Raw genomic sequence first — 14,822 nt, 5'->3', positions numbered from 1 at the left:
ACCAGAGCCAGGGCTTTTTCAGCTGTGGCTCCGATCTGGTGGAACGCTCTGTCACAAGAGACTAGGGACCTGCGGGACTTGACATCTTTCCACAGGGCCTGCAAGACAGACCTTTTCCACTAGGCCTTTGGTCAGGGCGCAGCCTGACTCCCTCCTTTGGCAATCTTCACAGAACTCTAAGCCAATGGTTGCCATCAATTTGAGTTGAATTAATTTTATAATGAAATGATTTTAGAATGTTGTCTTATTTTATTGTTGTTAGCTGCCCTGAGCCCGGCTTTGGCTGGGGAGGACAGGATATAAATAAAAAATTATTATTATTATTATTATTATTATTATTATTATTATTATTATTATCCTGTTGGTGGCCAATGCCCATGATGCAGTGACCTTTTTTGTAATAATACCACAATTATGGAAACCCCCCCCCCCTTGAAGGGCACCAATCACCTTCTGTGTGCAGTTTTAATTGTCAGCTCAAAATGCTAAGGCAATGGATGATTGGGTGACTGTCCCTGGTTTCTGGGACACCTTGAACCAACCAGTTGTCTTTGTTATTGGGAGTTAATCATTCTAGCCTCTAAGGTATTTTCTTTGAATGATTTTATCAATAATAATTGTATGATATTGTTTTCATTATGCATTGTAAACCATGCTGTGATCTTTATTGATGAAAGATGGCCTGTAAATGGAATAAAGGAACAAACAAACAATTTAGAGAATGAAAAACACTTTCTGAAAGCCCAGTTACTTCCTTTTTGAAATCACTGCACACCATGAGATTTCAGATATTCCTTTCTAGAACATACTATGATTTTTGTCGGGGTTCTTAGTTCCGGTTCAAAAACCTGACTACTTTTTGGCTATAGATCGTTGTTTCTTACTAAACGTCTTGGACTGGACACAAAAATGTTTCATCATGTTTTTCCTTTATTAGCGAGATGCAAACTAAGTTCAGAGTTCAGATAACAATCCCTATGATTTAGGCCTGAGAAAATAAGCTTCCTTTATCTTGTTTATGTCTGCTCTTTTCCATGAGGCTCGTCTGTTTTTTGACAATGTCAGGACAGGCAAATGTGTGGACAAGTCATATCTGATATCCTGGTTAATGCTATGAGGAAGGGGCAGAATGGAAGGATGAGAATGAAGCCAAGAGGAGGAATAAATTATTTATAGAACAATCCATTTATATTTGACCTTATTATGAACAGGGTTCATTTCTGAGAAATAGGATGAAAACATCAAATGTGACTTTGAGTATGTGAAGAGTGCCATGCCCTCCACACCACAGTCTGTCTCTGTAAGGGTTACAGGTTAGGTTAACATTTGTGATCTATTTTAAGGGTCTTAGTTAAGGGGTAAGAGCCACATAAAGGTCTGGGTGCATGGATTGCTACACCTGTAACTTTCTCATTGAAACCAGCAAAGCTTAAATGTGCTTCTCTTGGACTGGGACCTGCCCTAAAGGATGCAATGTAATGGAAACCAATGTATGTTTAATTGGAAACAAGTCCCACTATGTTGAATCATAGAATCTTAGCATTGGAAGTGACCTTGGTCCAGCCTAGTCCAGCCCCCTGCAATGCAGTGATCTCAGCTAAAACATCAATGACAGATGGCTAGCTAACCTCTGTTTAAAAACCTCCAAGGAAGGAGAGTCCACCACCTCTCGTAGGAGTCTGTTCCACTGCTGAACAGCTCTTACTGATAGAAAGTTTTTCCATATGTTTAATCGGAATCTCCTTTCTTACAACCTGAAGAGGAGGAGAAAACAAGCATGTTCCCTCCTCCATGTGACAGCCCTTAAGATATTTGAAGATGGCTATCATATCTCTTCTCAGTTTCCTCTTTTCCAGGCTAAACATACCCAGCTCCTTCATCTGCTCCTCGTAATACTTGGTTTGCAGACCTTTGCTCATCTTGGTTGCCCTCCTCTGCACACATTCTAGCTTGTCGACGTACTCCTGCATATCTCGAAGACTGGGCCAGCAGATAGAGGGAGAGGTGTCCCCCAACAGTATTCCTAGTGTGGTCTAAGGCAGAATAGAGTGGTACTATTACTTCCCTTGATCTGAACACTATACTTTTGCTGATGGAGCTTGAGATTGCATTAGCTTTTTTTTGCTGCTGCTGCATCACACTGTTGACCCATGTTAAGCTTGCGGTCCACCAAGTCCCCTAGATCCTTTTCACTGATGCTGCTGGTAAGCCAGGTGTTCCCCAGCCTATATTTGTGCATCTGGTTCTTCCTGCCTACGTGCAGAACCTTACATTTGTCCCTATTGAAATTCATTTTGTTAGCTTGTGCCCACTTCTCCAACCTGTTAAGGCCATTTTGAATTCTGATTCCCCTCAATTCAAGTCCTTTATAAAGATGGTGAACAACAATGGGCCCAGGACAGAACCCTGCGGCACCCCCACTTGCCAATTTTTCCAGGACGACAAGGAACCATTAATGAGTACTCTTTGGGTTCGGTCAGACATTTCAATGCATTCTTGAAGCCTTAGTGAGGCCCACTTCACACTGCTGTATCAAACACTGCATAGAACTGTGGAACCCAAAGGTAGTGGGTGTGGCATTGGCCACATTTCTTCTTTCTACTCCCCATATCACTGAAATACATGTGCCAAACCCAAGTGCCAAATGTGTAAATTATAATGTACAAAGTAGCTCACTGACTCCAAAGACAAAGGACTGATGCCTTAATCTATGACTTCCTTACCTAACTTGGTCCAAATTTACTGGAAAGCAAACAGAGTGTTCTAAACTGCCAACATGAAGGAAACATAGATGCACACGTAAAATGCACACTTTGCTACTTCTGCTTCAGGGTTCTCTTTCATAAGCCTTCTGTTCTCAAAATACTCTTACAATAGCAACTGACATATGCTGTGGTTTGCAGATGTAGCAGCAGTAACACAGCTGGATATAATGTTATAGACATCTGGTGCCCAGATGTCTGATTCTGTAGTTGGTAACTAGCCAATCTTTTGTAGGGTTTTAGATGCTTTAGCTAGAAAGCACCAGAGAACAAGAATACAGGCCAGCAAACCTTCCCCTGTCAGTTCCATAAGACTCTGGACTCTGGAGTTGTGTGAAAGCACAAGTGCTGCTTGCTATCTGATGAAAACTCTTTGCTCTTTGAATTCCTTTCTGGTCTTGTAATAGTTTGCTCAGGAAGGACCTACTTTAAAAGATATTGTTGACAAGAGAAAGCTAACAAGATTCTGTCTGGTCCCCAACTCAGTTCTTCACAAAACAGTCCAATTCCGTTTGGACCAATTCAGAGACCACTCAATTCAGTGTGAAGGTCCAAGTTTGCTTCAACTCCACCCCAATTTACACTTGGGAAATTTAAAATAACCACCTAGGTTTCCCTCCCTTTCCCAGGAATGGATGAAATTTGCAGGCACAGTAGCTCCTCCCAAATGTATAAAGCTTACAAAACTATAGGCCAGGCTTCCTCAACCTCAGCCCTCCAGATGTTTTTGGCCTAAAACTCCCATGATCTCTAGCTAACAGGACCAGTGGTCAGGGATGCTGAGAAGTGTAGTCCCAAAACATCTGAAGGGCCAAGGTTGAGGAAGCCTGCTATAGGTAAATAGGTACAGGGGCATTTGTGCTGGATAAATCTTAAATATGTGCCCCCCCCAAAAAGAACCATCTGTAGTTTTTTTTAAAGTGGCCAGGATGCCTGAAGAGTTGCATGGATGATTTACTTGTCTCCTAGAAGAAAACAATGATATGGCTAGAGGCACCTCAGCATGCAGACTGTACCACAGATGTAGCCAGCCACTGAAAAGATCCTTTGTACAGATTTTCATGCACTACTGAGATGTTTTTGTTTCATTAGATCATCTGCTAATTTCTGTCCTGTATAGCTTTGGCTTTTTAAATGGATGTGAATTAAAGTTTTATAAGTACTACATGTTTAAAAATAATAACATTTTTTATTTATTTTTGTGCTCCTTTTAGTTATTTTTATTGCCATAGTCTTCAGGTGGGTTGTTTTACCTTTTTTAAAAAACAAACAAATAAGTGAGACAATAATAAGTTTCTGTACATTAGGATTCCCATTTTTGATGTGACAAAAGGGTACTGGAAATCCTCGTCCATTTTAGAGCTATGCCAAATCACCAAAATATTCCCAAGCAAACTCCCATATAATTCAAATTTGCTTGGAGAGAAAAGCCAGGTCATTAATATTCTCCTTATAAATGGCTTTTTGTTCTGAACATTGCCATCTATCTGTTGGATTTAAAAAGTTTGAGGTAAAAACCACCACCCAAGGGTGATAACCAACCAAGTCAGAGCAGATCTACTGAAATCAGTTGACTGCCGTGACTGAGTAACATTGGCTATCACTCAAAACTATGGTAGCAAATGTGGCCAGAATAGAAAAGAACAGAAAAGATCAGTTGGGATTCTGAATCTGTGAGAAATCTCATTTCAGTCTGACCCTTCCATTTTCCTGCAAATGTTGCTCTCGGCTAATAAGGTGGAATGCTAGTGGAACGACCATGCCCTAAGCGACACAAATATGCTGGCGCTTCTCTCTCTCTCTCTGTCTTAAGGCAAATTCTAGCTGCATGTCAGTGTTGATTTTCTGAGAACATTCTTGATTTGTGGTTTGGTATTTGCAAGTTTCCTGCTGCATGAGGAAATGACAGCTGATGAAAGGCTTCACATTTTGCCACTTTGGAATATCAGTGAGGTCAAATAAGGTAGCATTAGAAAGTAATCTGAAAGCCTGAACTGTTGGCCATATGTCTTGATTTTCATGGCTGCATGCGCATATATATATATATATATATATATTTGCTTTCGTAGATTTTATAGTATATATATATATATATACTGAGTTGCAAAAAATTGAGCCCAAATAAATGTAGCTTAATGGACTATATAATTTAATAGGTAGCGTCGAAGGCTTTAAAGCAAATGTCAGGATGTTTTGCAGGACCTTACTTGTGACCTTTGAATGATTAGGACTGCCAAGACTTCAGGGGTCCCATTATAGTTGACATAGGAAGAGCTGATATTGGAGAGAGAGACAGAGAGAGCTCATGAAAAGTTGAGGTAAGTTCTGGGCATTAAGATAACTAATTATACTTTTTTCAGAAATATTTGGGAAGCTATTAGCTTCCTTGCCTTTGGCAACATTTTCTATTCTGTAACAAAATCTCGGTCAAGTTTTGCTTTCCAGCAGGAATCCTGGCAATCTATTCCTCGAGGCACTCCATTGATGCAGGACCCGTCCAAATTCAGTGGGGCTGGTGCCGGCTGGGGTGCTTTGAGGACCCAGCTGAGACTAATCCAATTGTTACCATTGTAAATGAGAAGAAAATTCAGCACACTCTGTTTCAATTTTCACTCATGCTGCTTTTGTGCTCCAGGGCTAAAACATATTTAGTAGGTGGGAGAACATAGAGAACGTCTCAGATTGACAGCACTGGAAACACCATTCCTCGATCAGACGGTGGAAAAATACAGCAAGGTAAAACTGTTAGATTTCTAATGATGGTCTGTTGACATATATTGAATCTGAATGGAAGACATTGGGGGTTTTGTTTGCTTGCTTGCCTGACCTGGTCTTAACTTCAGAGATGAAAAAGCAGGGTGCCAGAAATCGGAGTACTTTAAAAACATTTCACAGAAGTTATTACTGAATTTCAAGGTTGGGGCTCTATATCCTTTTTGTGCTACAGTGACCAGAATTGTACGCAACTGCGGCCACACCATACATTTGTGTAATGACATCAAGATATTGGCCATTTTATTTTCAGTCACTTCCCTAATGGGATCCCTAAGGTTGAATTCACCTCCCCCCCACCCCCAGCTTCTGCACACTGGGTTAACATTGCTAACATAGCCGTTGTGATAAAAGGTTATATTTGTTAAAATATAACACAGACAATCTACAAATAAAACCAATTAACTAGAATTAGCCGAATCAAAATAGTCTAGGTAGGGAAGTTTTAAAATAAGGAGGGATATACCGGTACTTACTCCTATCTCCTGGGCATGTAGCAAAGGACTGGATAACAACAACAACAACAACAACAACAACAACAACAACAACAACAAATTTATTATTTATACCCTGCCCATCTGGCTGGGTTTCCCCAGCAACTCTGGGCAGCTCCCAACAGAATTAATGATGATGATGATGATGATAATAATAATAATAATAATAATAATAATAATAATAATAATGATAATGATAAAACATCAAACATTAAAAACCTCCCTAAACAGGGCTGCCTTCAGATGTCTTCTAAAAGTCAGATAGTTGTTTATTTCCTTGACACCTGCTGGGAGGGTGTTCCACAGGGCGGGTGCCACTACCAAAAAGGCCCTCTGCCTGGTTCCCTGTAATCTCACAGTGAGGGAATCGTCAGAAGGCCCTTGGCACTGGACCTGAGTGTCTGGGGTGAATGATGGGGGTGGAGACGCTCTTTCAGGTATACTGGGCCAAGGCTGTTTAGGGCTTTAAAAGTCATCACCAACACTATCTCTTCCTTGCTATGGGAACTTTGGGTTTGTGGACCTGACAAGTACACTGTATCCCTACTGGTCAGCATTTCCTCTAGTACGCATGCTGACTCTAAAGGGTACCCCAAGTACCCTGAAGCCAAGGCAGCAGAAAGTGACCAAAGAGTGCTCTTAACCCAATAATGCCTCAGGTATTTGCCCAACTAGTTCTTAAAATTCTCTTTCCTGCCTGGGCTAAAAGCCAATTAACCACAATGTGAAAACGCCACTCCAAACACACAATAATTCTCAGCAGTGTGAAGAGGAGTTCCAAAAACCAGTTGGGGGCTCCCCCCCCCAATTCTTACTCACCTCAAGCAGGCAGCTAGCAGAAGCCCTCACTGCAAAGGCACAGCAATGAATAATAGTGCAGTTTTTGTGACTTATAAAGCCTGGTCCTCACCTTTTCCTGACTGACCAGTCCACCCCCATGTGGCTATCCCTGCTTCTCCCTTGGGTAAGACCATTTGAACCTTCTTCTTGAATGAGCCAGGATATGGCCAGTTCAACCCCAGTTAACAGCAAGAGTGTCATTTTCCTGAAGCGATCCACTCTGACTCCAAGGTCTCTTTCCTTATCCCTCACCTGATTCAGACCCCATAAGCAAATATGTAAAGTTATTATTTTTTTGTCCCAATGTGCATCCTTGCTTACATTGTCTCACATTTGCCATTTTAATGCTCATTCACCCAGTTTGGAGATATCCTTGGAGATATCCTCACAAGCCCTTTTTTGCTCTTACCACCTGGAACAATTTGTTCTGCACTTGTGTCTGTGTTTTCGCAAGTATATTAACTCTGTTGACTGATTTCGAGTGACAATAGTGCCAATATTGCCATGATATGACATAAAGAGACACTTTAGGCTCTACTGGGGGATGCTCTCAAATGTTGTTGTTTTCAACTCAGAACTGGTGCTCCAACTTTGTCTTCTATTAAGCTGTTCTTTTTCTTTTCTCTGTGATGGTTGTTCCATATTTTCCCAACAGTAGTATAAAGTACAGCTGTTCTGTGCAAAATCGGTACACACACCATGGAGTCCTTCAATGTAGTGTAAGTACTATATAACAGGAGTGGGAGAACTGCAACTCCCATTGTCCCTGACCACTGGCCATGTTGGCTGAGAACTAATGGGAGTCTGAGTCCAACAACATCAGGTGCCCCATCCCTGAGCACTGTAGCGGATTATTAGTCTTAGCTGCTCAATGCCATGCTGGATATGTAAAGGAATGGGACATGACTGTGTGCATAAACATCTCCCAAGAATGTTTTAATTTTTTTTAAGTGAAGCTGTTGCATATATTTAAATACATGAAGCATTTAGCGGGCTTTGGGATTTTGATTGTAGCTGCTATCAGTCCACACTGGTAGACAGATGCAAAACGGTAAAGGTAAAGGACCCCTGGATGATTAAGTCCAGTCAAAGGCGACTATGGGGTTGCAGTGCTCATCTTGCTTTCAGGCCAAGGGAGATGGCGCTTGTCCACAGACAGCTTTCCGGGTCATGTGGCCAGCATGACTAAACTGCTTCTGGTGCGATGGAACATTGTGACGGAAACCAGAGCGCACAGAAAAACCGTTTACCTTCCCGCCACAGTGGTACCTATTTATCTACTAGCATTCATGTGCTTTCGAACTGCTAGGTTGGCAGGAGCTGGGACAGAGCAACGGGAGATCACCCTGTTGTGGGGATACGAACCACTGACCTTCTGATTGGCAAGCCCAAGAGGTTCAGTGGTTTAGACAACAGCGCCACCACCGTCCCAATGCATAGATGCATATACCATGAATGCAGTGGAAGGTGCAGATGGGCTTCTTCATTTGTTGGTAGTTTTGGACAGTAGGGAACTTATTTTAGAGATTTGTTACATGGTTCTTCTTCTGTGTTTTATACTGCAGTCCTATACCCACTTTACGTGGGAGTAACCTCCATCCATCTCAATTTAATTGGGTTCTGACTAGACATGCATACATTTGTTGAAGGGCTTTCCATCCACTAGATGTCTCCACTTATGGAAAACGAAGGGAAGTTACATTCACTGATTTCGCCATTCCCCTAGAGCTCCCTGCACTACCCCAAATCTGCTCCAGAGTGTTGTGGAATTCTCTAGAAGTGTGTGGAATGTGACTTGAGGTGGGCCAGGGACGGCCCTTTCAGGAGTTCAGCCTACACGAATCGACCAAATCTGGACAACTAGAGGACTGGCACCTAAGACTAGAAAAGTGGAAATCTGCCCAAAAACCTGCTCCGACCATAGTGCTTTGAAAGTGGAATTGAGACTTAACACAACCGGTTCTTTTAGATGGAAAATGAATGACACTTTATTAAGAGACCAGGAGATTGTGAAGAAGGCCAAAAAAACTTTAAAGGACTATTTTGAGATAAATTTGAATACTACTGTGGAAAAAAGAACAATCTGGGACGCAAGTAAGGCAGTCATGAGAGGGTTTCTAATACAACAAAACACGATTAAGAAAAGGCTCTGGAATGAAAAGAAGGAGAAGATATTGGAGAAAATAAGAGAAGGAGAGAAAAAATTAAGATCTAGGCCTAAGTCGAAGGACGTGTTAAGAGAAGTGAAATTCTTCCAGGCGCAATATTCAAAACTGATAAACCAAGAGGTGGAATGGAAAATTAAACAAATGAAACAAAGATCCTTCGAATCGGCGAATAAGTGTGGGAAACTGCTAGCTTGGCAGTTGAAAAAGAGACAAAAGCTTAATACGGTTACAAATCTAGAGATCGAAGGGAGAATGGTTCAGAAACCCGAGGAAATCAGAAAGTGCTTCCAGAGGTACTTCAAAGAACTTTATACACAAGGGCCGCAAAAAGCCTCAGAGGTGGATCAATTTCTTAAAACTAATGGATTACAAAAAATACCCCTGGAAATGAGAACAAACCTGAACTGTAATATTACACAGCAAGAAATTGAAAGTGCCATTCAAAATCTTCAACTCGGCAAGTCCCCAGGCCCGGACGGCCTAACCTCCAAATATTATAAAGTTTTAAAGGACTATTTGATACAACCTTTGATGGAGGTTTGCAACCAGATAATGGAGGGAAGGAGGGCACCGGAAACGTGGAAAGAAGCTTTCATCACATTGATACCTAAATCAGAGACTGAAAAGACCCAACTTAAGAACTACCGCCCCATTTCACTCCTAAATGTGGATTATAAAATTTTTGCAGATATTTTGGCAAATAGACTTAAAAAAGTACTAAATGAAGTGATTCACAAGGACCAGGCTGGCTTTCTCCCTGGTAGGCATTTGTTTGATAACACAAGAAACACTATTGACATTTTGGAACTTCTACAAACAAATCTGAACACCAGAGCGGTTTTGATTTTTGTTGATGCAGAGAAGGCCTTTGATAATATTTCTTGGATGTTTATGAAGAAAAATTTGGAAGGGATGGGAGTGGGGCGGGGGTTCGAAAATGGTATAGAAGCAATCTACACAGAACAAAAAGCTAAATTGATAGTAAACAATGTGGTGACAGAGGAGTTTAAAATTGAAAAAGGGACACGCCAGGGGTGCCCTCTATCCCCCCTATTGTTCATTTCAGTTCTGGAGGTGTTGCTAAATATGATTAGAAAGGACCGGTTGGTCCAGGGAATTGAGGTCGGAGTGAAACAATATAAACTGAAAGCATTTGCAGATGACTTGGTATTAACACTTCAGGAACCAGTCTCCAGCACTAAAAGAGTGTTAGAATTAATTTCTGATTTTGGTCGGGTGGTGGGGTTTAAGTTAAATAAGCAAAAAACCAAGGTTTTAGCAAAAAATTTGACAGTTACAGAAACAGATGAGTTCTCCAAAGAAACGGAGCTGAATGTGGTTAAAAAAGTAAAATACCTAGGGGTGTACTTGACCTCCAAAAATTTGAATTTGTTTAAAGATAATTATGAGAAATGCTGGTCAGAAATCAAAAGAGACTTGGAAATATGGTCAAGATTGAAACTTTCCTTGTTAGGCCGAATAGCTGCTGTAAAGATGAATGTATTGCCGAAAATGTTATTTTTGTTTCAGGCCCTACAGATCGTGGACAAGGTGGAATGTTTTGGAAAGTGGCAGAAGGATATTTCTAAGTTTGTTTGGCAGGGCAAAAAGCCCCGAATAAAGTTTAAAATATTAACTGATGCGAAAGAAAGAGGGGGATTTGCCCTGCCAGACTTGAGGCTATATTATGAATCTGCAGCCTTCTGCTGGTTGAAAGATTGGGTTTTATTGGAGAACACTGACGTCTTGGATCTGGAAGGGTTTGACAATGCGTTTGGGTGGCATGCATATTTGTGGTATGACAAGGCTAAAGTGCACAAATTGTTTTAAAACCATATTGTCAGAAGAGCAATTTGGAGGGTCTGGATAAAATACAAAGACTTATTGGAGAGTAAAACTCCGAGGTGGCTCTCACCGGTGGAGGCCAAGGCACGTAAGAGACCCAACATGGAGGCCCATTGGCCTAAATATTGGGAAATAATTGAAAAAACTGGAGACAATTGGAGGTTGCTAAGCTTGGAGAAATTGAAAACTAAGGTACGAGATTGGCTGCACTATGCGCAAATTCAAGAGGTATTTTAAATAGATAAAAAAGTTGGATTCCAGGTGGAAAAATCGAAACTAGAGACTGAATTGTTAGAGCCAAAAAGTAAACTACTTTCGAGAATGTATAACTTGCTGCTCAAGTGGAATACACAGGATGAGACAGTCAAATCCGCTATGATAAAATGGGCTCAGGATGTGGGGCATAACATTATGTTTGCAGAATGGGAAAGGTTATGGAACACCGGTTTGAAATTCACGGCATGCACTGCCTTGAAGGAAAATATTATGAAAATGGTATACCGGTGGTACATGACCCCAGTCAAGTTAGCCAAGATATATCATCTGTCTGACAACAAATGTTGGAAATGTGGAGAGGCGGAAGGGACATTCTTTCATCTCTGGTGGACCTGCCCGAAAGTGAAGGCCTTCTGGGAAATGATCCATAATGAACTAAAAAAGGTATTGAGATTTACCTTACCTAAAAAACCAGAGGCCTTCCTTCTGGGCATGGTGGACCAGAGAGTGCTTAAGAAGGACAGAACCTTTTTCATGTATGCTACCACAGCAGCAAGGATCCTGATTGCAAAATACTGGAAGACACAAGATTTACCCACGCTGGAGGAATGGCAATCGCAGTTGATGGACTATATGGAACTGGCTGAAATGACTGGCAGAATCCGAGACGTGGGAGAAGAAACAACTGAGGAGGACTGGGAAAAGTTTAAGGACTATTTGAAAAAACACTATAAGCTGTATGAATGTTAAAAAAAATGCACCTTTCAGGAAATTCTAGCTTCAGCAAATGTAAGTTAATGAAATGAAAATTAAGACACAAGAATTCAGAGGTAAAATAATGAAATAACTTTATTGTGTTTAATATAAAACATATAAGAATTGAGCGATAGTAAAATTGAAAATAGGGAACATGATAAAATGGAAGTTACAATAAGTTTTGAAATAAGTTAACAAATTGCTGATGCTTTATAAGACAGAGAACGCAGGGTTCGGAGGATGTGGGGAAGTCCTATAGGTTAGATGGAAAAAGAATATGGAAATTTGTTATTTATATCTTTTTTTCTTATAACCACTCTTTATTCTTTTTTCTGTATTTCTGTATTTTTAAAAAGCAATAAAAAAATGTTTTTTTAAAAAAAAACAGGAGTTCAGCCTACATTCGAGTAGGACCCTGGCAGAGACACATGCCCGACTGGCATGTTCTCTCCCTCCTGGTCTATTGTTCAGGAGCTTCAATAGCTTTCTTCAGCCCAAACATCACAGTGACCAATGCCATCAGATACCGGCACACTTAAGGATCCGCAGAGTCTTCGCAACTTGCGTGACAGACCTCAGCAACTCAGCATTTTGGCTAATCTACTTTTATTTGCATATAAACACACACGGAGCACTGCAACATGGCTCCCTCTCTCTCTCTAGCATCAGACAGCAAAGAGAAAAGAACAAAGGAGAATAGTCCCGCTTCGTGGAACACAGTAACACAAACATCCTGTCTCCGTCACTTCCCACTCTGTAGAGTCAAAACATATACCATCATGTAATAGACAAAAATCCCATGACTGCAATCATGGAGCAAGAATTCTAACAGGCCCACCCACGAGGCAAGGTGAAGCAACCACCCCAGATGGCAGAATCCACAGGGGCATCAGTTCCAGCCTCCAAGGAGTGCACTGCTGGCTGCTCTTGCTTTACTGGCAGTGACAGCTGTGGTGCACTCCTTGGAGGTCAGATCTGACACCTCCTTGGCAACACCACCCCTCGCCATGCCACTTCTATAGCAGCCTCTTGGTGAACAGGAAGCTCTGCTGCTCTCCTCCCAGCCTGTTCCCAATGTAGATCTTTATTCCCATCTTGTTCATGATATATAGATCTTCACTCACCCTTTCATCCCTGGCAGTGTGTGTGTGTGTGTGCGCGCGCGCCATTTTGTGGTTTGTCTCAGGTGCCAAACTGTATTGGGTCAGGGATACAGGGTGGTGGGGAAATCTGCAAAAAATAAATAAATAAAAAGTCCCCTCTTCTATCAGCAGAGGCACCTGCAAGATCAAAGACTCTGCCATGAATAGAAGGACTCCTTCCATTCATAAAAGGGAGCAACTGGATACAACCCACTGACAATAACAGACCTGCTCTCACCTGAGTTGTGTTGTGTTTTCTTTCTTTTCAGACAAAAAAAGACTCCACTTTTAGCCTTACTCTAATTAATGATTGTGATGATAGGGGAAGATGGGGAAAGGTACCATGGGGAGCAGTGTGTGTGCACGCGCACACGCGCATCCTTCTGTTCTTTCAAAAAAAAACTTTTGTGTCCATTTTTTACTAAAATGAGAAGCGGCATGCTCCTCTTTTGAGCTATTTGAGTCTCCTATTCATTTGAGAACTGTTCCTTTTAAAGATACAGAGAAACCTAGCAAAATACCAGATGTTTAATCAATACTCTTAACATTCTGAAAGTCTAGAGCATGGAAACAAAATGTCAATTGAATCACTCTGGAAAAGCAGATCTTTTGATTTCACCCATCCGCAATGCACCGTATTGACACTCAAGGAGCATTTACATTTTTGAAAAATGCAAACAGGTTGGCAGAGGGGGTTGCGGTCAATAAAGCCAAAGTATAGCTTGATGGCATGAAGAATAGAAGAAAGCTCACGCGTCTCTTCTGTTGTTTTCTATAGGGACATGGAAACCTGAAATAATTAATATATGGTTTTTGAAAAGCAAGGGGGAAAATACCTCAGCTCAGATTTTTTGGGGGCAGAATCCAGCCAAAGCCAATGATTATTTTGTAAAAGCTCAGCATTTTAAAGACCCATTTAATACCTATTTAAAATACCCTTTTTAAAAGACCCATTGGGAAATCAGTTGTGCCCCTCTGCTCAATTCTAATCTCTGTTGGAAGCTGCCCAGAGTGGGTGGGGAAACCCAGCCAGATGGGCAGACTATAAATACTAAATATTATTATTATTATTATTATTATTATTATTATTATTATTATTATCAATTCTCCTTTTTAAAACAGGTAGGTAGCCATGTTGGTCTGACGCAGTCGAAAAAATTAAAAAATTGTCCTGTAGACATGACAACAAACTACTTTTAGCTAAAATCTTAATTCAAAACATTTTTCTTCCTCTTTCATAATTCTAGAACCCAGGGCCAAGCAATGAAATGGAATGTTCGAAGATTCAGGACAGAGTATAAAAATTACTTTTTCACCCAGTGCATAGTTAAATTATGGAACTTGGGTAGCATGAAGAGAGGATTAGCCAACTTCATGCAGGCTGGGGCTACCAATAGCCTTGATAGCTATGTTCTACCTCCACTGCTAGAGATAGTCTGGCTCTGAATATCAGTTGCTCAGAATCACAAGTGGGGAAAGAGCTGTTGCCTTCATGCCTTGCTTGCGAGATTCCAATGCACTTATGGTTTATCATTGTGAGAAGCGGATGCTGCAGTAGGTAGACATTTGGTCTTATGTAGTGTCCTTGCAGAGAAGAGGAAGTGCATGAGGCCAAGGCTTGGGAATGGAATGCTAAACTAGAGATGAGGAACCTGTGCTACCACATGTTACTGGACCCAACTCCCATCATGCCTGACTCTTAGCCATGCTGTCTGGGGATGATGGTACCTGGGGTCCAAAAACATCTGGAGAACCATAGGTTCCCAATCCCTGTGCTAAGCCACACTTGAACATTACATTCAAATCCAGCTATCAACCAGATGGTGC

Source organism: Podarcis gaigeae, assembly GCF_964106915.1.
Source record: "Podarcis gaigeae genome assembly, chromosome: 1".
NCBI lineage: Eukaryota > Metazoa > Chordata > Lepidosauria > Squamata > Lacertidae > Podarcis > Podarcis gaigeae.
Note: the sequence above shows the minus strand (reverse complement) of the source record.